Source organism: Rhinolophus sinicus, chromosome 9 (genome assembly GCF_057876585.1).
Source record: "Rhinolophus sinicus isolate RSI-liver-muscle chromosome 9, RSI-T2T, whole genome shotgun sequence".
NCBI classification, from domain to species: Eukaryota; Metazoa; Chordata; class Mammalia; order Chiroptera; family Rhinolophidae; genus Rhinolophus; species Rhinolophus sinicus.
Genome location: NC_142509.1, coordinates 38867196 through 38889955, shown reverse-complemented (window position 1 = coordinate 38889955; position 22760 = coordinate 38867196). Strand labels below are relative to the sequence as shown.

The 22760-nt window shown below is 51.5% G+C and overlaps 1 protein-coding gene and 1 pseudogene across 1 annotated transcript in view; one reads left to right on the top strand and one right to left on the bottom strand.

Annotated features, from left to right (window-relative positions):
• TMEM132D (transmembrane protein 132D) overlaps window positions 1-22760 on the top strand; it is a 404012-nt gene that overhangs the window by 370898 nt on the left and 10354 nt on the right. The window lies entirely within an intron of this gene.
• Window positions 10416-10508, bottom strand: LOC141569305 (U6 spliceosomal RNA; annotated as a pseudogene).

Here is a 22760-nt window from a genome sequence, read left to right as displayed (position 1 = left end):
AGAGGTGGGCAGGGCTGACGACGAACCAGGAGCCAGTGACAATGGGAAGCCCAGGGGCGAGGAGACGGAGCTGTGGCTGGACGCTGGATACAGTTATGGCCACCAGGAGAAACTGAGCACGAGGAGGCAGGAACTGCAGGCACCTGGCACAAGCAGGAGCCCAGCGGGCAGAGGTGCCGGGGACAGAGGCCCCGCCTCCCAGCATCCAGGCTTGTTCCTGTCGGTGTCTTCCACTGGCCAAACCCAGCCCGGACTCCAGTGGGAGAGGACATCTGTGACCTAACCCACGAAGTCCTCTTCCTAGAGGAGGACAGGGGCAGGAAGCGGCAGAGAATGTATCTGGAGAGGCAAACAAAGAAAAAGCACCACCCTGGAGCTCATTTAATTCGTAGTAGCTGATGCTGGAAAGCAGGAGGGAGAGATTTGGATGCTGTTGGAAACGCTGTCTGCTGCAGCTGCCAGCACTGCTGCCTCGCACGACGCGTCGTGTCTCCTCCCCATCTGAGCCACAGGTACGATTCACCCTTGTATCACGTCAACACTCCCGCCTTATTCTCAGGACACCTAGAACGCTCTTTTCCATAGCCACCCACTCGAAGGCTTGTCCAGGAATGACAGCTGCTTGCCCGGGACAAGGGCAGACTGGACGGCAAGGGGAGGTGCAGGGCGCCGTGATAGGTTCCCAGCTGCCATTGAACCTCGCAGCCAGGGGGGCGTCACTGGTCTGCACAGTCCAGTGGCCTTGACCTTGACGCTGGGATGGTGACCTTGCTAACCAGGTCTAAGACCAGCCTGCATGGTGACTCCTCACAGGCGTCGGCGTTAACAGTCCACTGTCACATGTTCACTGGAGCGACCATAACAAAGTGCAATGGACTGGCCGTTCCGGAGGCTGCAAGTCCAAGCCCAAGGTGCCGTCGGGCTGGTGTCTGGGGAGGGCTCTCTTCCTGGCTTGCAGACGGCCGCCTTCTCACTGTGTCCTCACGTGGCCTTTCCTCTGTGCGTGCAGGGAGAGAGAAGGGGAGAGTTTTGTGTCTCTTCTCTTCTTGTAAGCGCACCAGCCCTCTTAGAACAGGGCCCACCCTTTGGGCCTCATTGGATCCTAATTACCTCCTTAAAGGTCCAAACACAGTCACATTGGGGGTTAGGGGTTTGGTATGTGAACTGGGGGGGAGGGAGGTGGATGACACAGTTTAGCCATACCCCTCATTCCCCGAAGCATGACACTAAAGAAGGTGGGACCACATGCTCCTCAACAAAATCTTTAGGCCTTTGTGCTGACTCTGAGTCACCCACACAGACGAGTGGGGTGGTCCTGATGGGCCCCCCTCTTTGGGTCATTCAGTACCCAATATGGGTACTCTGGGGACACGCCGCTCAGTATGGCAATCTGCCTGCTTCCCAGCAACTGTGGGGGCCCCACTCCAGGAGACCAGAGTTTTTGTCGCCTCTTTTCCTCAGGACAACAGCTGCTGCTAACACCACGTTCTCAGCATGATGAGATTCTGCCACGCAAACTAGGTCAGCCTCAAGGGCGCCTGCGGCTGCTTCCTCTAGACACAGGAGAGGACGGCCTCGTTTGGTGACCGTTCCAGGGGCTGTCCAGCCTGACTTCTGCCGAGCAGAGGGACCCAGAGAGAGGGTGGGCTTAGGAGGCGATGCTGATACAACGTTTAGGAAGCCATTTTAGTAGCTGTCTGAGGACACAGGCCACCAGGACCCATCCCCACTCCGCACGGCCACCAGCTCTAGCCCTCACGGCAAGGTTTGGAAAGAGAGGATGAAAGTGAGGCAGAGGCTGTCACACGTCGTGAGAGGAAATCAAGAATCTGCAGGTTGGAGACTGACATCTGGAAGGAACAGAAGAGAAAGGTCTAGAAACACACAGTAGAGAAGACGGACAGTCTTGGATGGCAGGACACGGCTACGCTCCTCTAATCGCAGTGTCCACTCTGCAAAGGTGAGAACGGCCCATCCGTTCTGCCCAGCAAACCCTCGCTTCCTCCCGAAAGGTCAGTGAGAGTCTGGTGTAGTCCCCGTGTCCTTGAGGTCGTCTGGAGGGCGAAAGGGACTCGGTGTTGTTCCCACACGGGGACACGGATGTGGAAAGAGCAGCAGTGTCATGACCCCGAGGCCAAGAGGACGTGGCTGTGAAGCACACTGACCAGAAGAGGACAAAGCTCTCGCTAAATTTCCTGTCTCAGGGCCCGGAGGGGCCTCACCCTGATGGTGCGGTTGCTGCCTGGAGCCCCCCAGCTCGAGAACAGCCACCTAATGCCTACTCGGTGTTACCGAGCCTCATCACGGCACGATTTTTGCCCTTTCCAAAAATTCTGTGTGCTTCTCTCTGCTGTCATCTCTGGTTGTGCTGGAAGCTGAGGTGACAGGGAAGAGTTTGTCTATTCCCTGGCCCTGGCAAGAGGTCTTCTTAGTCCAAAGAAGGTTCTGAACCTGTTTCCTCGGCCGCCACACCAACCCCCTCAGATGGCCGGCCACCTGTCTTGTCTCATCTCCCTGCGTGTCATTGGTAGATGTTTAGTCTCATAACATCTACCTGCTTTTTATCCTGCGACTTCCCAGGTTTCCTGGTTTTCCTGCAACCTCTCTGACACTCTTTCCTTCGTCCATTCACCCCCCTCTCAGGGTCCTACCTTCAGCCTTATTCTCTCTGTCTCTTCCTCACTCCTGACCCATTCCTGTGCCTTCACTTCTCAACGCTAAGAGAAGCGAACCAGTGTCCATCTGACCCCATTTCTGCTGAATCCCCACCAGCATGTTGGGCATTTCTCTGCCTGCAGTGACCCAACCACATCGCAGGTCAGCTCCTCTGTCACCAAACCTGTCATCGCCCCCAACTCCTGACCTACGTGTTCTGTAAACATCGTCACCAGCCGTTCAGTCATCCCCACTGGAAAGCTCCTGCCCTCCTCCAGCTCTCAGCTCCCATCAGTCACCAAGTCCTATCACATTTTTCATTTTAGGGCAGGCGAAGAGCTTTCCTTCCCGTGCCCAGAACCAACAGGCTGTGCCCTTCTGCTGCAGCCAGAACCCTTCATCGGCATGGTCAGGGATTTGTTAGTCCTTGTAGCTCATACTCCAGGGACATTCCTGATTTGGGGCAAACCCTATGTAAGGGTCAGTCTCCATGCAGCTTCCCTCGTGTTGGCTTTGCTCTCAGGCAGAATGGACCACATAGGGTTCCATGGTCCACACTGTCAGCACCACGATGGAGAGAGCCATCCCTTTCCCCACGAGCTCGCAGCGTCCCGGAAGTGAGACTGACGGGCAGAGGCTGGGTTCCTTGCCCACCTCTGGGCAGTGTGAGCAGGGAGAATGGAATGGAAGGCTTGGCTTGCACGCCACCCATGGCCTGAGATGGGGGCAGAGCTGAATCCCTGAGGAAAACAGGGATGCTGTGACCAACAGCAGAGACAGAGGCTGTGGGTGCAGACCGAGACAACAGGTGCCCACGCACACTTGCCGGAACTGACGCTGCCGCAGAGCATAGAGCCCTCGAGAAACAGCCGCCATGAGGAGCAGCTCACCAGGTGCAGGTGAAGGGCCGGACCAGAGCCCACCTCTGCTCGCCAGGCCCTCGCCTCCGCTTGCAACAGCCGTGTTCTTCCTTCCTGTTCCACGTTCCGACGACCATCTCATCCTGCTCAGGCGACGCCTCAGCTCCAGCCTCGCGAAGAAATTTGAAACTGTTAGAAACAGATGGCCTGGCCTCCCACCTGCATCTGTAGTCGGTCCACTCCCTCCCCTCTTGTCAGTGGGTGAGGTTTCCTTCCTCTGCTGAGAGGCATGGCTGCACCTACTTTTCTCTGAATCCCACTGGCCATCTCACCAGTGTCCTCTTTTCTGTCCTGCATATCCCATCCATCGCTGTTTACGGCTGTCCTCCCCGGACATAAACACAAAGTTCTGTCCATGGTAAAGGGGAAGAAAGGAATGATTTTCTGTGTCGGGTGTCTCTCCTGCTACTGCCCAGTTTCAGGCTTTTCTACAGCTTCACGTCTGAACACGCCACCCAACACTCATGAGGTTCACCCCCATCTCCTGTTCCCTCTCAACCCCAACCCATTGTCACCTATTTTATCATTAGGTTAAAAACGTTCTAGCCAAATACTTGCTGTTTAAAAAAAACACAACTACATTTCCTAATTTCATCTTACTTGAACTCTCAGCAACCTTTGACAAAATGGACCACAGTCTCTCCCTTGAAAAAACGCTCTCCCCTGAAACGCCACGGTACCCCCTTCCTCTTATTGTCCGCTCCATCCCTTCACGTGGCTCGTGTCCTTCGGGCCAAGCCTTGACACGTGTCCTTTTAGAGTGCCGTCCTCTGCCTCTTCATTTCCCGGGATGACGCCCATTCTGAGGGGCGTCACCCATTTCTGTGGTTTCGGCTAACTTGTGGGTCCAGTGAACGCCAGCTGATGATTTAGAATAGCAATTCCAGCCACTTGTATGTCCCGCTCCAGTATCTGTGCCACAAGCACCTCCGTGGTCACGTGGACAGCCTAAAGTCAAGGTGTCCAAAACCAACAGCGTCATTTTTCCCTAAAAAAACCTGCTCATCCACCAGTGCTTCCTGTTTCAGAAGCAGGGAGTCCTGACTCCTCCCTCTTCTCCATGCTGACATGTGCGCCCTCGGAGTCAGAAGGGCCCCTCGGCATCTGAGATGCGTCTTCCTGAATAAGTCTTCGAGCCACCCTCCTCTCCCGTCTATGCCCGCTGGGCCAGGCTGCCTTCACCTGTCTGAACTTCTGCAACTGTCTGCGGAATCTCTGGGTCTCCTGTTTTCTTACCCTTGCCCAGCCTTTCTCCACACAGTGGCCTCTAAAATATAAACACGGCCACACTCGTCCCAAGGTGCTTTGTGCTTTCCTCCACTGCTTTCCAGCCACCGCTTTCCTCTCCATCCTCACCTGGACCCACTCACCCATCACTGATTTCTCTGGCCAAACTGAGTGGACGTCCACAGATACGCAGGGCTGTACCTCTCCCTCCCGCTTTTCCTGACAGATTCTAGCCAGCACGTGACTGACAACTGCAGAGGACAAAGCAATGAAAGTATGTATGTCATAAGTTTTAAGTATAAGATTAATTACAATTAGCAAAGAACCACATTACGTTCCTAATAGGCATTACAACTTTAAAGTTATGTCTGCATTGCAAGGACCAGATGGTCTGAGGTCTCATTTGCAGCTGTCATTCAGTTATCAGGGTGGACTTAGTATCAGCCACTGTGTTTTTATATAATGAGTGTGTTTCCTGTGCAGTTGTTAAGTTGGCAATGTGAATGGATTCTGCTGTGTTGGCATATAATCCAAATTCATAAAAGACCCGTGGCTCAGCACAGGGGACCTAAGTGTAAAACTTAGTGATGGAAACAGTCATGCGCGTTAGCTCTGGCCTGACAGCACCAGTAGTGGGCACGGCTCACGTGTAAGTCCAAAGGGCCTGAGGCAGGCCAATGTGAAAATAGGACGGTCATTCATGAGAAAGAAAAGGGAGACTAGTGAGGACGATGGTGACGCCCCGAAAATCGGATTCTATTAAACGGACGTGAAGCCACGGAAATGTTTGTGGCAGTTCCACGGAGGTGGCCTTCTAATAAAGCCCTCACACCCGCCCCATGAGGCGTTCGCTTCCAATCCCACACAATGGCTAAAGGTAAAGGAAACGGAACAGCACAGTCGCCACCCAAGACGTACGCACGCCTCGTAGCGCAGCGAGAGCCCAGGTTACACCACTTCTGAGACCTGCAAAGTCAGGGGCAGTCTCCGTGCCCGGTATGCGGCAGACACAGCACGGGGCCGTGCTGCTGAGTTCCTTTATCAGACGGCATTCTATGTGGAAAAGCAATTACTCGCCTCTGTGTGTCCTCACAAACACTGTATTTCCCAATTGTAAGGAGTCACCAATGTGTGTGTTTCTTACAAAACGGCTCTCGGTGTGTGAGGGAGATATGCTGAATGGCTTCGTGTTCTGTTCTTTATTTTGTGGTCTGTGTGGTCGTAACGCCAGAACGGTGTAAATATGATCAAAGACACACGGGGATGTGTCCCTTTAGGCGGTGTGCAGCCAAATGGCTGTGGTTACAGAACTGCCGAGAAGCAGCTGGTGCGTGAAAACCAGCATGAAGTCCTGGAAAATCAAACTGTAATGACCAAAAGTACACGAGCAGGTGCCTGTGGTCAGGTGGGGGCAGAAGCCAGGTCTGAAAGCATATTTAGGAAACTTGTCAGGGTGACGGGCTTTCCAGATCTAGGCTGGTGGTGCTCCCATGATTGTATAGTGACCCACACTCATCACATTGTGTGCTTGAAAGAGTTGAATTTTATCAGATGTGAGTACCACCCCCAATAAACAAAAAAAGAGGGGACGTTCACGGCAGGTTCGGAAATGCCTGTTTCTCTACAGACTTTAAAGTGCCCTGAAATAAGTGTGTAAGCAATTGTTTACTTAGCCAGCAACACTTCTGTGTCAGAGACAAGACATGAAACGTTCGTCAGCTGCCCATGGCAGGTGGCTTGTCCTGTAACCGAGTTTCCTCTCCTCCCCGCATGTTGGTGCCTTTGGGTCTTCCTTGTAACCGCGTGGATAGACAGGGTGGCACTGGTGGCTGAACCCACGGCTTACAGCTGGTGTCTGGTGGGTTAGGTGACCATTCTCGCCCATGTGGTGGGAGCTAAATATTCTGAACGTCCACACTGCATGTGACAGCAACTGAAAAAGCATTCGTACCTCCCAGCCCACACGGAGCGCACACACACACGCACACACACACGCACGCACACAGACAGACACGCACTCACCCTTCTCTGGAGCCAGAAACTCTACAAAAAGGGGTTGAGAGTCAGGCAGCGTCTCATTTGCCCCAGGCAGCGTCACACTTCCTCCTGCATGAGCTTGGAGAATTTTTTTTCTCTGTCTGGTTTCCTAACTAAACTAGGGCTCATCTTTCCTGCTCCCTGCAGGCTTCAAGGAATATTGCAACCACAACAACAACAAAAAAAAATAGCAGATTTTGGGCGAGGGGTGGATTTTAATGTGCTCTTACTGCAGGGGCCGTTTGTCATCAGAATGAAGGTGGGGTCACTGGTATGGGTGCTACAATTAGAGACACAGCGAGGCGGGAAGAATGGGCCTCCTGTCATAGTATTTCACAGTTTCCAGCTTTGGAGTTGATGGATGATGGCAGTATGAAAAGACACTATCTGTCAACTTGTTTTTGCAGTGTTTTTGCCAGTTCAAAGGTCAGAAAAGTCCCAGCATGCCTCTTTGAGTTTTCCTTCTCCTGTGTCCCCCAAATAAATAAATATCATGAAATTAGCTTGTTAATCTAAGTCAGAGGTTGAAAATTCAAGGTCCTTGGGTCGGATGTAACACATCACGTGTGCCCTTAACGTTTTTAAATAGTGGCCAAGATTTTAAAATCTGGAATTGTTACATTAGTGTTTATATTAAAAACAGGATTTATAGCTTCTCGTAGGAAATGGAATATCTGATAACACTTGACCCCCTTTTCACAGGCAAGATGATCTGACAGCTGGGAGGGAGCTTTCTAGTTCACACCTAACTCATTTATTTATGTTTTTTGCCCCTCTCTAGCCATTTCAGTTTGTGACCCCCAAAGGAAACTAAAATGTTAGAAAAAAGTTTGGAAACAATCATACCTTTTTTTTTTTTTTTGACATTCAATATTATTTTATATGAATTTCAGGTGTACAGCTTAGTGGTTAGATATTTATATAATTTAAGAAGTGATCCCCTGACCCACCTAGCACTATACATAGTTATTACAATCATACCTTAACGAGAAGGAAGCCGTATTTGTGTTTGAGGGTCCATTAGGATCTCACATGGCTGAAAATAACGAGTACCTGACAACAGCAAGAAAACAAAAATAAAATCCCATTTGTGACTTGTGACGAGGAGTCCAGAGCTGCTCAGAAATGATAACAGGGAGGCAAGGTTTTCTTTCTTTTTACAGCAGCATCTTTAGCAGGTTGGTTTTCTTGCTCATGTCTGTTGCCTCATGGTTGCAAGAAGGCTGCCACACCTCCAGCCACAGGTCAACATTCCAAGCAGGAAAAAGAATGAAGCAGGAATGGGCGCAGACTATATCAGAAAAGCAAAACATTCCCAGAACCCATCAGCTCATTTCCCATTGGCCAAAAGGTATCACATAGCCACTACCACCTTCAAGGGAGTTTGGAAAGGTAGACGCATTACAGCACTGAACACTGTAGGGACAGAAATGGGTCAGATTCAAGATGAAGTGCATCAAATATGGTCTATGCAGTCCCTAAGACGTGGATTCAGTTTCCAACTTAACCACTTCCTGCCAGTTACTTAGTCTCCCTTTGGTCAGTGGAGGTAGTGATTGTACCGATCATGTAAGATTTTCATGGGAGTTAAGGAGCCAGTGACTGTGAAATAATTCACACAGTACCTGACACATAGTTGGCAGTTATACAAGGTGATGACGATGATGGTGGTGATGATGGTGGTGATGGTTACTGGTTGTCATTTAGAACTTATAAATGGAAGCCATAGGCTTTTCAAATCGTTTCAAAATAGTGTGAATGTACCCCTGATATGACATGCTGAGAAAAGCATATCACCTCTGTGGTACTCTTCCCCAAAATGCATAACCTCAACCTAATCATGAGAAAACAACAGACATATCCAAATCAAGGGACGCTCTACCAAATAGCTGAACACTACTCCCCAGACTGGAAAGGCCAAGAGAGATAAAGAAAGACTGAGCAACTGCCCTCAGTTCTAACCTCTCCACCTTGGCCGGCCTTTCCAGTCTGGGTTCACGTGGCTCCCTCCACATTCAGCACGGCCGTGAGACCATGGCCATAGGCAGTTCCACTTGTTTCCTCACCTGGCCCATGACCAGACAGGACGAGAGAATGTCCCTTCACAGTCTCCAATTGGAAACAAAACCAGGGCAGGACTGGTATTGGTCCAGCAGGGGCTTCGGGCACTCTGTTGGGCCGGTTACTGTGGCCAGGTGCTGTGAGTGGGCCTAAGACATCTTCTGCCTATGCAACGGAGGTGACATCTGTCCTGGAAGAAGCAGGACAATCAAAGATGTGGCCACTATGGGAATCATTTAATCCTTTGCTTAAATGCCCAACGTCCAGTGGTAATGCCAGGCCTTGAACCCAGCCTGTCTGTCAGCAAGGGTCAGGCTACTGGCCACACACAACCTCTGCTGACCTGCTGAGTCCCTAGGTCTCCCTCAGTCCCCAGGAACTTGCCAATCTCATAGCACAAGTCTGCATCTCACAGTGTGAATAATGGTGAAGCACCTGGGCTCTGAAGGAGAGTTAATGAGACTTGAGCTGGCTCCATCCACTGCCTGCTGATAACATCGGGCAGCTACCCTCTTGGAGTTTCAGCTTTCTAACTGTTAAATGGGAATAGTAACATCAATTATCTCATACATGGGTCACGTGGAGTCTATTAAGTAATGTACACAAGGTCTTTGGAACAATGTCTGGCGAAGAATAAGGGCTCTGAAGCATTTCCAACCCCTGTGCGGGTCAGGGAGAGGAGTTACCACGAGCTGATGATATTGGCGTAAGCAGGGAAAGGAGCCAGTCCTGAATCCCAAGGTGGGCAGGAGAGCAATAAATCGCCCCCACCACAGATCCACGCTGTTTGTCTGTAACCTTGTCCCTGAAGAGAACCGACATTCCAAAGCTGGGTGGAGAAAGTCCAGTGTCAGATGTAATTGTGTTGTCAGTAATTTGGGTGTTCAGAACTCTTGCCTTTGCAAGTGACAAAAACCCAACTCAATAGTTTACACACACACACACACACAGTATTGGTTCCAATAACTTCAAACTCCTGTGTGCTTCAGGTATGGCTGGACCCAGGAGCTCAAGGACTGTCCCCAAGCATCTGTCTTTCTCCATCCCTTGGCTTTGCTCCTTTCTCAGACAGGCCCTTCCATGAGGTGGCAAAGACGGTTTCCAGCAGCTCCAACTCTGCATCTACCAGCTCATTAACCCCAGAGGGGAGAGCATGTCTGTGTTCCCACAGCCCCACCAGCTGTCCTAGTTTTAATTTTATCCTCCTAACTGTACCATGTGCCCACCCGGGAGGTAACTGGAGAAAACCAGGAAGTGAGGGGCTCTACTCAATGAGGCCTGAGCCCAGCACCCACGTGAAGACTGTGGGGTGAATGCTGAAGAGACAAAGCACCCAATTTCCTCCAACACCACCATCCCGACACCCAGCCTAGATGTCTGTCTGCTCAGGTCGTCCTGGAGCCGATAGCAAGATAGAATCAGTTGTTTAACCTTTTCACTGCGTTACCTGATTTCAAGTTTGTTCGCCAAAATGTGTCAAAAATCCACAGAAAATAATTAGAGTATTTATATTTTTTAAATATGGAACGCTTCACAAATTTGCATGCCACCCTTGTGCTGGGCCATACTAATCTCTGTGTCGTTCCAATTTTAGTATTTGTGCTGCCCCATATTTATATTTTTAAGTAAATGCAGTTAAGGCACTACCTTTTATTAAAATAAATGATTACTTTCAAGTATACAAATTTTCTATTGTTATTCATTCTTGAAAAACACAACAATGCAGAAAAATGTACATCTACTTTCCTAAACTTCCTTTCTGGAACAGTGAGCTTCTCAGGTAAAGTCAAACGCCGTAGTCAGTGGCATGGAAATATCATTTGACTATAGGCGAACGTTACAGTGAAAATGTTAGGTGATTGTACTGGGAGAAATGCCTGTGGAGGATGGAGGGTGAAGGGCAGCAGGCAGGATGAGACAAAGCCTTCAGATGCAGACACAGGTCTGCACAGGCCCCAGGCCCATCCACGCCATTGCATATGGCGGCCCCTTCCTTCTTGTTTACGGCTGAGCAATACTCCGCTGTCTGTATCTGCCCCATTTTCTTGATCCCTTCCTTTGTCGGCGGACATTTGGGGAAATGGGGAGCTGTTCAGCAGGTGTCCCGTTCCAGTTATGCAAGGGGACTGGGCAGCAGAGGGGAGGGCGGGAGCAGCACGTCAGGTCCAGAGTCGCCCATTGGTGGCTGCCCGGCAGCTGCACACCCTGCAGCCACTCGTGATGAAGGGAACCTGATCCGTGAGTCCCCACAGCCACAGCAGCCATGGACGCTAACCTAGAATCAGCGACAGGCCACTTACAGCCCCAGGGTTCGTCCGCAACCTCCAGGGGTGATGGAGACAAATCTCCTCTTTGTCTCTACTCAAAGTCTCTGGAAGTGGAAATGGTTGCTTTTAATTTACCAGGGAAACAATTAGTCATAATTTAACTATGTAGCAATTCCCCTAAGTATAAGGACGATAGTCCTATTTCCTCAAGACACTCTTTCTATAAATATAGGAACTTAAGATACGTATATGAGGTCAGACAATTAAGTTCGTGAACTCATCCTAGAAAAAGTGCTACAGACCTCTGCTGAATATCATATGGTCACCTTCGAAGTCCTCCCCTTGGGAAGCTGTGCACTGATACAAGCGCCTAGTCCACCCTTCAGAGCAATTTTGGAACTCTTTTTCTGGAGTGGCCATCACAGCTGTCGTCATATTACGCTTGATGCCCTGAATGTCATCAAAATGTCTTCCTTTCAACATTTCCTTTATTTTTAGGTAAGGAAAGAAGTCACTGGGGCCAGATCAGGTGAGTAGGGAGGGTGTTCCAATACAGTTACTTATTTACTAGCTAAAAACTCCCTCACAGACAGTGCCATGTGAGCTGGTGCATTGTCGTGATGCAAGAGCCATGAATTGTTGGTGAAAAGTTCAAGTCATTTAACTTTTTCACGCAGCCTTTTCAGCACTTTCAAATAGTAAACTTGGTTAACTGTTTGTCCAGTTGGTACGAAATCATAATGAATAATCCCTCTGATATCAAAAAAGGTTAGCAACATGGTTGCAACAAGTTGGCGAACTTAATTGTCAGGCCTCATATGTTATATAATATATAGGATATGTTGTAATATTGTATAATTATGTTATGCATAGTATATAATTTATAGCATATAATTACCTATTTTAGGTATATGATATATATTATATATGTACCCATATGTGCACACTTATATATGTACTTGTGTTTTTTTCTGCTATTTTATAAACGCATTCTTGGCAAACATACTTAAAGGAAAACTGTTTTTTTCCTTTTTACAACAGTTGATTGCATCAGCTTTTCTTTCCTTTAAAAATGCTTTTTAAATTATTGCAAAAAAATGAAATGACAGTGCAGTGTGGGATAAAACTTAGAATTCTGCTCTTTTGTCGACAGAGGGTAATTGCTTTGTGCCCATGAATCTTTGCAGTCTGGGTGTCAGCAATTTGGGTGGCTAAATTTGAAATCATTCGAGTGAAGCGTAGCTAAAACTCAGTATTTGTCCTCCTGCAAAAGTTTGGAAATATTAAGAAAATGTTTGCTTTTAATTTGGGACATTTCATTAGAAGTTTCTGAGAGCAAAGATTGTGTGCTCTTAGCACGACTTAAATTATTAGGAGTTCTTGGGGTCTGAGAGGCTCCACTGGAATTCAGAAAAGTAGAGCTGGATTGTATTTGCACATGAACTCTGCAGTGTTGCTTGGCGGTTCTTTCCTTGTGATTTTTTTCACGTTTTACTAAACATGTTTTTAGTATTCTGGATTCTGATACTGGGAGCGACAAGCAATTTTTAGGGGAATTTCTTATACACAGGTGCTTGTTTTCTCCAACAATAGGCACCTTTAGACTCCCAAATCAAGAGAAGGCACTGGAATCTGGAACACTGTCTGTGCTCTTTGAAGATACATGCGTGTGAGTGTATACATACGTGTTCATGTGTGTGAGTGTACACCACATGCTTGTGCGTTCACACACGTGGTACATGAGGCTGTAGACACATGGTTGCATACAAAAGCGTGATTTGTTTCTAGGTTTTCGTTAGTACTTTCAGTCTCTGTATGTCGTGCTCTTGCACGTAGAGTAACTGAATGAGGGTTTGTGTTGCTGGTGTCCACCTGGCCGCACATGGAACTCCCGAGACCTGTGAGAAACGCAGATGCCGGGCCCCACCCTGACCCGGTGGGGTCAGAACCTCGAGGCGAGGTCCTGGCATCGGTGCCTCTGGAGCTCCCGGGTGACTGTGGTGTGGGCTGAGCCCCATCTGCCCTCAGTCAGCGTCTGGGCAGCCCAGCACCCCCGCAGCTGTGCTGCTCTCGCCGTCTCCGTGTGCAAGTGCTCAGAGCACGGCCCTGCCCAGAACCTCTCCCCTGACCACCTCATCCTCTCCTCCTCACAGTGTGTCTGTCTCCCTAACCTTCTGCTCCGAGTCTGTGCATTTCCTTGGTTGTTGTCGCTGTCTCTTCCTAGAGTGTAGGTTCCATGAGGACAGGTCTTCATTTTAACTGTTGTACCCCAAGTGTCTAGAACATTCTAGAAAGTACTTGTGGCAGGTGGGGCTCCCCTGAAGTGGACCCTGGTTGAGGATGTTCATTAGGGAGCCGCCCCTGGAGTGGGGCCGAGCAGGGTGGGGCAGAGGGAGAAGCTGAGGGCCCTGCAGCCCCCAGGAGGGCTCAGAAGACCCCGCAGGGGTCCTGGGGCTTCAGTGGCCCTCGGAGGCGTCCTGAGCTGGAGCAAGGAGGCTGGTTTTCTGTGCCCTCACACTGACCGGCCACTGGATGGGACGCTTTTCCCTGCTGAAGCCACTGCCAGAAAGCTGACCCTGGGGCTTGCTCCAGCACCAGCCGGCAGCGAAGGCGCTCACCCTTCCTTCCTAGCGAGGGGCCCTGGGGGACCTCACAGCAAGCGCCCCAGTGCTCCATGAATACAGCAGAAAATGTGTCTTCCTGGTTTCCGCCAAAAAACGCCTTGGTTGTTGAGCTTTCGTGCAGCTCCCTCATTGTGGAAAGCAGCCCAAGGTACAGACTTGGAGGGTGAGGAGCATGACGCAGGGAGTGGGGGAAGCACGTCTGAGGCTCCAGAACCCATCAGCTGCAGGCAGCGGGGATCGACCCTGCTGGGGACGCTTGGAGGAGGCATGCAGATTGCTCCCACCGAGGGGGCATCTCCCAGCAGCCCCCACCCCTGCTGGGCAAGGGCTGCAAGGCCCCCCAGCTCCCTGCACTTTCCAGTATGCAGGCCTCCCTGTGGCCCAGCAGGAGGGTGGCCGCTATCCCGGGTTGCCCAGGGCTGACTCGGTTAATGTCCCAGACGCCCGCTCTTCAGTCCTGGGCAGCTCCGGGCAGTCGGTCACCCTCCTGCTGGGCAGGCTCTCGCAGGCGCCCACATAGCCGCCACAGAGAAGCCTCAGGGCAGAGAGCAAGAGACTGGAGCCAGGTGGGTGCTGGCAGGTCCACCACGGCAGCTGGCGCTGGCAGCCACCACTTTGGTTAAAAGGTGGGCGAGAGGAGATGACACAAGACACATGGGGTGACCAGTGTAAATGTCAGCCATCCTTGCACTCCCTCTTGTCAGCCAGGCGTCTTCACTCAGAAACATAGGGGCACCAATTAGGTGAAAATCTGCTGTGGTTCAATGAGTTGTCCTTTTTTTTTTCTTTTTTAATGTCACCTTCCACTGTCAACCTGCACCAAAATCTCGGGTAAAACAGTGTTTTTAAAGCCCCCATATTTAGCAAATGCCGGGGAGTGGTTACCTTTTCGTGAACAGCCATTTCCTTGTGCATTTGGCTTACTTGCTTTCATTTGCGTAAGGACAAGAAATTTGGCTCTGAGGAAACTTTCCAGACCCACCAGAAGCCACAGGTCTAGGCAGGTAGCCCCACATCTGCCTGTCATTGAGTCTCAGGTGCCCTGATGACACTTGCCTCGGCCCCTCCAGAGTTGTTGGGATCCAGGGTGCGTGAGGCCTTTGGCGTGAGGAGGTACAAACGTCCGTCTGTGCAGCTTCCAGAAGGTGCGTCCGTCTTCCTTTCAAAGGTCGGAAGCAGGAGAAGCAGTGCTCTCCCTGTGGGAGGGAGTGAGTCTCAAACATGTAATCAAGCAAATGTGTGTCTGCGCCATTAGTACAAGTCTGACCCGACAGCTCGAGGCAAACGCGTGCATTGATGTTATGAGTCCCTCTCGCAGCCTCCGTGACTGTCGGGCAGGCTGCGGGACTTTGCCATCGTCTCCCCTCGGAAAGTGTCTTGGAAGCAGTCGCGTTGGCTCGGGCTGCGTACTTTTCCCTTAGATGTCGTCCCCAACTGCACGGCGTCATGAGCCCAAGGTCACCTCAGATGTGACATCCCGTCGTGGGCGCCCCATGTCCACCTTCCAGGGACAGGTCTCTTAGCACTGATGACAGTCCTTTCCTGGGGAACTTGGCCCTTGTTTGTACTTGCTGGATGCAGATCATGACGAGGAAAGCTGTTTGTTAATTTAAAATTTAAGTGCTACTAAGATAGAGAAAAGCTCTCCATGTTATCAGACTCGAAAAATGGATTAAAGCCGAGCCCTGTGTGAATTCAAGGAGCTCTAACTCAGTACCAGGTGCACGTGTTGTAGCTGCTCTTGTACAACCCCGCCACACACATAACACACACACACACACCCCGACTGCTGCCTTGGTTTTGTTCTTCAACTAGCCAGGGCCCTTAGACCCAGACGGGCACTTGCAGCCTGGAGTGGGTTAGTTACGCGACACGTTGCCCACGCTAATGACACCACGACAGAAGACGCCCACGGTTGCATTTCCTTCTGCTAACGGTGACGTCTCTCCTGCCCTCATACACAGTCAGGATTCTGCTGGGGACAGGTCCGGGGGCCAGAAACTGCTGGAACAGGAAAAACTAGAGGCGACAGAGGGAAAGTAGTGCCCCCAAGGTCCCAGAGCCACCCACGATCTCTAAGTGGCTCTGGAAGGCCACTGAAATCGATGCCACCCACACAGACAGGAGCATATGGGTGTAGACGTGAATATCGGTGAGTTCAAATGCCCTGTATGTCTTGCAGGGGCTAACTTGAAAGCATGTGTACTTCTTACCACACAATGAGCAAACGTAAACGACATTTCTTGGGAAAACTTACAGGCAAAGCAGCAGCACGCAATGCCTGTCCTGCGCGCTGTATAAATTAGCAGGAAATTGGGGATGGGGTGGGAACGCCGTGTGGACGGTGTTTCTAGAGGAACTTTCTGGCCAGAAAACAGACTGTGTCACCGAGCTCTGCAAAGGGTGGTCTGTGTGCCGGCTCAGGTGAGCGACTGGTCACCTGTGAGATACCTGTAAATACCACTGGTCATCAGTGAGATAGATGCAGAAGTCACGAGTAAGCATTCGGAAATGTTCATAGCAACTCAACCCCGTCCCATCCTCCAGACACAGCTTCGTTGTACGCAAGCCGTTCGTCTGTGCTGGATTGGAAATTAAAGACCTTTCTTTATCACAGAACAAGTAAGAAGCCTGAGCTGGAAGAATTGTGCTCTTCTCTTGGCGTGACTCAGACCCACTGAGACAGGTTCCGGCTAAATTTGGAAAGGGGGAAGGAACGAGTTTTCAGGATGTGTCTCAACTCCCACAAGTGTGTTTATCAGCGGGGTCTAGATTTTTCAAATATCGACGTGCATGATCCTTGTAGAAATGACCACACTTCCAGGAATGCATCACATGGTTTCTGAGTCGGTTTGCATTATCACTCCATGCGAACCGACAGAAAAGCATGAAGCATCATTAATAAACGCCAGGCATCTCACCCCCGGCCCCCCAGCCCTGTCAGGAAATGCTTCATCCCAAAGGTAAACACTCCGTTTTCTTCTTGTCTTCGTCTCAGGATTAGTTTCAGCCAGTCACTCCATTGTAACGAGATGGGGAAATGTAATTACATTAATAGCTTGTGCCAGAACCCCTCTCAGAAAGGAAACTGTGTTTGTTGTCTGAGAGGAGAAGCCCTTACAAGTGTTGGGGTGAAACATGTCTGTTTAAGGACCAAGCAATTCCACCCCAGGGAAAACGAGGCATCATCCAAAGCTCATAGGAGAAGGGTCACAGCAGCTTGTTTGGTGGTCGCCAAAAGCTGGACATGACCCAGGGCCCATCAGCAGGAGAATGGACAAGCCCAAGGCTGCACGTTCATACATGAAACACTTCCTGGCAACACAGAACCGAGCAATAGCTGCATCCACACGCCCAACGCTGAGCAGATGGAGTGGAAACGTGAGAGAAGACGCTGCGTCATTTCTTCTCTGTGGAGCTCTCGGACAGCCGACTCTAATCCCTGGGGCAGAAGGCAGAACCGTGGTGAACGGGCAGGCGGGGGTGATGGTGAGAGCAGCCAGAGGCTTTGCGAGGGCTGGGTTTTGAGTCGTGGGGGACACATCTGTAAACAGCCACCGAGCTGTGCCTTACGATGCGTGCACAGCCGCGTACGGAGTTACAGGGACCTGTGCTTCTCAACCAGACTGATTACCTCCAAATACTCAACAAGTGTTTTATGAGCCCCCCTTAAAATCTCGAAGGGAATTCACAGATAATGTCAGCTGCTGACAAGATCATTTCACTTGGATTAATATAACGCCTAAATGGATACAAAGTAAAATTGGAATGAATTTATAATAGAACGATCCATATCTCAACACACAGCTTCTTGAGCATAATTCACTAGGTCGTGCGGTGAGGCCGGTGGCCTGCGGTGACGAGGGCACAGGGCTGCTGCGAGGTCCACTCAGCATCGTGAGTGGTGAGGAGGTTTCCCGGGGTGGGCAACAAATCTGGGTAAAGTTACAAACAAACAAACACAAAGCACCCCTTCGATTCAGCCCGAGTTTGCATTCCTGGAAATGCAGTGTTTTGTGCATTAAGCTACAGTGTAGACAAACACAGCTTTCCCCTTGTTTGGCGGGACATTTAAGCGTCGGAGCACGGGGCTTTTCTCTGTAGTGTGGGACTGACGGGGACACTGCAGGACATTGAGTCCCGTGACCTGTGCCGCCTAAACGTCAGTGTGCCCTAATGTTCGCGACCAAAACAAACACTCCCATAAAAAACACTGCCACACATGTGCCAAACACCCCTCGGGCAGTGTTGCCCCAGGTAGGTCTACGGCTCTAAGCGAGTGTCTCACCCCCAGGCCGTGCCCGGACACTAGCTCCTGCTGCGTCAGGCAGGCCACTGAGCCCATGCTGAGTCCACCTCTGTCCTGGTCCCGGTGACCAAAGGGAGGGTGTAAGCGGAAGTTAGTGACACCTGCTGTCTGTCTCGGGGCAGGCGAGTCAACAGCAGGGAACCTTTATTCACAATGTCCTAGGGGTGCGGTGGGGCGGGAGGGGCGGAGCCTTATGTCCATCCAGGTGGCAGGGGAGGGAAAGGGGCCACTTCTGGGCGCTGCTCACATAGACTCATTTCTCTTCCATGCGGACGAGGAAGGGGCCGAGCCTTCCTCTGTGTGGCTTTGCTCTCTGTCAGTCTCACCCTGACCTCCTGTCCCCTCGTGCATGTGATCAGCATAAAGTGACAATGCTGGGTCATCAGATGCGCCCTGTGGCCCAGTCCCACACTGTGCAGCCATGTGAACTTGAGCAAATGTCCTGATTGCATCATGCCTCGTTTTTCCTAGCTGTCCAGTGGGCATCGTAGTAACTCCCTCCTGGTCGGGAAGCCCTCCGTGCAAGCTGTGTGTGTCACTGAGGTGTCAGGCCCCTGAGCTGCTGTCCCCTGAGCTCCCTGCTGGGCCCCAGGCGGTCAGCCTGGCCATCTGCTCTTAAAACAGGAAAACAACCTCTGGGACTGTATGGGGGCTGTGTCACCTGTCCAGCTGCCGTCACCGCAGGCGGGGAGGCTCAAACAACAATTATTTTGTCACAGTGGTGGAGGCCGGAAGTCTGAGATCAACCTGTGGTCAGGGCTGCTTTCTGCCAAGGCCTCCATCCTTCCCGCTTCGTCCTCACGTGTCTGTCCTCGGTGCAGGAGTGTCCTAATGTCCTCCCGCCCTCACGGCCCCAGTGTAACTTCATCAGCTCTTCAAAGGCGCCGTCTCCATTCACACTCACATCTGAGGTCCTGGGAGCTGGGCCCTCAACATATGGACTGTGGAGAGCACACAGTCAGCCTGTAACAGTGCAGGGGAGCACACAGTCAGCCCACAACAGGGCCATTTCACGCTCAAGCCGCCTCTCTCTCCCTCCGCACACGTAGCGTCTGCATGGATCTGGGCTGTCGGCCTCGGGCCCTGGGGCACGTTCTGCCAGGGCCCCTCCCCTCAGTGTGACCATTGAAAACTTGTCTCCTGGCAGAACAGTGTGTTTCACGTTAGCAGACCCCATGAGCCTCCCAAGAAATCAGCCTAAAGCAGCGAGCTGGGTAAGTTCTCGCCCATTAGCTAGTCCGGTGTAGCATGTCCCTGATGGCGATGGGACTCTGCGCCTCGGTTTGTCACTGGGAAAATGGGGTGACAGTACCTGCCTACTTGACTCACTGTGAAGATTTCAAATGGAATCAGGTGTGAGGTGCTTGGCAAGAGGCACGTGCACAGCTTAGCACTCTCTCCTGATGCCACTATATTAACGTATCATTTAGTCCAGGATGAAAACTGATTCCTGAAAGGTAACACCTAGTTGGCGAAACAGATGCAAATATTCCTTTAGGCTGTCCACTTTTGCCAAAGTTAAGGGGTGGAGGGAGCAGAATTTCAATATCCTTAGCTCTAGCTCTTTAAAAAAGGGAAGAGGAAAACATCAGAAGAACATAAATTTCACCACGGATGTTGGTGATATTTAAATAAGATTTATACTCACACAGCATTTAAACAGCAAAAAAAGGAAATGGCATTAAATTCACATAAGTGCCAGACTGCACACTCCAGAGTCAGAAATATGAGCTGTGGCCCCATAGCGGGACCGCGTGGCGGCTGGAAATGGATATGAAGAGTTCAGGAGTTTCAATGCTTCATTCCCTCCAACCGTCAGCATTGTGAAGTGGTAGTTAATAAATTATCTGACATGTACAGTTAGTCATATTTTAACAAGAAGGAACAAACGGGTCTCGTCAGTGCCCCTGGACTGACACATTTCCCCAGGAACTTTGTAATGTTTAATTTCAGGCAGTGACGGGGAGCTGGAGGGAAAGGCGGGTGTCAGGGGACTGGAGGGGGCGTTGCGCCCCATCTGGCTCCTGCGGGAATGCGCCCCAGCCTGTCTGTCCTGCCCAGGATGCTGCCTTGGGGGGACCACCGTGTCTCCCCGAAAATAAGATCCAGCCAGACCATCAGCTCTAATGCATCTATTGGAGCAAAAATTAATATGAGACCCGGTCTTATGTTAATTTTTGCTCCAAAAGATACATTCGAGCTGATGGTCCGTCTCGGTCTTATTTTTGGGGAAACACAGTAAGCTGTGTCCCCAGGCTCACGTCCCCGGGAGCCCAGCCCGAATCAGGCATCACATGCATGGGCTTCATGAGGAAAGCCCTGGAAGTGACGACAGAAACGCTTCTTCTCACGGTTCTAGGTCCCCAAGGGCTCGCAGGGAGCATCTGTTCCCTGCCTCCCCCAGGAGCCCGTGGCAGTGGTCGTTCCGGACAGTGGCCACATCGTCCAGTGTCTGGTGGCCTTCACATGGCCTTCCCCTGTCCCATGGTCTCAAACCCGCTCCTGTACATGGACCTGCGATTGCACCTGAGAGTCCTGCCTGCTCTCCTCTCGAAACCCTCAGGTTAACGACACCTGCTGTGTCAGTCTCCCTCCCGCCCCTGTGCCACGCGGGGCCTTTCACATCCTACCCCTTTTCTGCTTCCTCTGAATGGGCTCAAACGTATGTTTTTTAATCGGAGCATAGTTGTATATAATACACTGTTACGTCAGTAGCTCAGTATTTGTGTCCCTCATGTGTATACAAACGTGATCGCCACAAGAAGCCTGGTACCCATCTGTCACCCTGCCAGGTGATTGCATAGTGTTGACTATGTCCCAGTGCTGTATGTCACTGGGAAGTGACAAAGGACAGAGAACTAGCAAGGCCACAGCTGCCATAACTTGTAGCAGCCCCTCTGAGTCATAGCGTCACCAGAAAGAAGATGTCAGCCCCCTCCTCCCAGGCCAGAGTCCCCTCCATGTGAGAATGGCAGCCGGCAGGGCAAGGTGGCACCATGGACCCCAGGCCGGGACTCATGGGCAGCAGTGCCCCCAGGCAGGTGTCATGCCCGAAACCCCCAGGCTGACAGGCTCGGCAGCACCCTTTGACGTCCCACCAAAGCCTTTCCCGGAGGCTGCAATCTTTGCCTTCTCCTCAGATCCTCAACTTCCCCCAAACCCGCCTCCAAGATGTAGCAGCAAGGCCCAGCGCACGTCACTCCTCCCTGATTTTCGTAGAGTCATTTGCATATCGTGTCAGTCATTAGAAAGTCCTTAGCATTAGGACGGGAGGCCCCAGGCCCTGCCTGTCTGTAACAGAGACTCTCCGCTGGGACCCCGTTACATTCCAGCTCATTTGGTGTTGCCCAGAGGGAGGACCCTCCTTCTGCTGCCTCCTTACCGCCTGCCATCGTGTGCCGTCCGCAGCGGCCCAGCCAACTCCCGTCCTTTGCTGCATTCTTCATTTAACACAGTGATCAGAACAGGTCACTCTGCAGCTCTGAGAACAGCCTGGTTACAATGCGGTGACAGGAACCCCGAAATATCAGTGACTTAAAACAAGCAAGGCTGCTTGTCACCCAGGCCGCCTGACCTCCCAGCATTGTGCGGGGTCCCCTTGTCACAGGCACTCAGGACCCAGGGTGACAGGGCAGCCGCCATCGGCAACACCGCCGGGGGCTTCTGGAAGGACAGGGAGATCTGGAAGGTCCCTTATTGGAAAGTCAGTGTTCCCGAGAGAGGGTGACAGGTGTCATTCCTGCTCCCAACTTGTCATGATACTCATTTCCTGTCCAGCAGCAAGCGAGCTGCAGGACAGCCTGCCATGGGTCTGAAGAAGGACCAGACGTCGGCAAACAGCTCTCTGGAGGCCTCCGCGGAGCATGTGGACCATGCTGTGGATGTGGCCCCAGGCAGCCGTGGGGGCTCCAGTCCCCCAGTCCTCTGCCGAGCCCTGCCGTCCCTCTACGTAACCTCCGCCCTGTAACCAAGCTCTAGCTCCCACCTTGTCTTACTACCTCGAGGAAGAACCGCTGAGTCTAAAACCAAAACAGATGCGAGACTCAGCCTTCCATTGTCCACTGTCTCAGCACAGCAGGCATCTGCTCCCCTCGTCCCGGAGCACGTGGTTGCCACGCTTGCCCGGATGTCCTGTCTCCTTTCCTTAGAGCACCCCGCTAGGCAGGAGGGCCCAGAAACTTAAATTCAAGAAACAACCTGCTGCCCTGAAAACAGGTCTTATCAGTAAGCCCGCCCTCCTTCCCTCCCTCTCTCTGCATCTCTGACAATTCAGCCTGACTCAGAGTTGGAAGACTTGAAAGAGAAAAGCCTAAGTGTAAAGTCTGACTGGCCCTGGAGCCAGGAGAGCTGAGACCACAGTCGTAATGGAGCCACCAAAGCTGCCCCATCGGCTTTGCCAGTCAGTCTCCGGTGCCCCTGCTGTGGGCACACAGCTAGGAGGACAGCCCGCAGGCTCCCCGATGTGCAGGCCCACGTCCCTTCACTTGTGGGGTACCCCGGACGCCTGTCTCTGTGCCCCTTGCTGTGTTCAGTGTCCCCACTGCCTGGCCGTGGAGATAAAAGGGACTTTGCTGGAAATGTTTCACCTGATGTTTGAACAGCCTAGTGGCTTCCGCTTTGCTTTTCTCACGCCCCCCTCCCTGGGTGCTGGGGGCGGTGC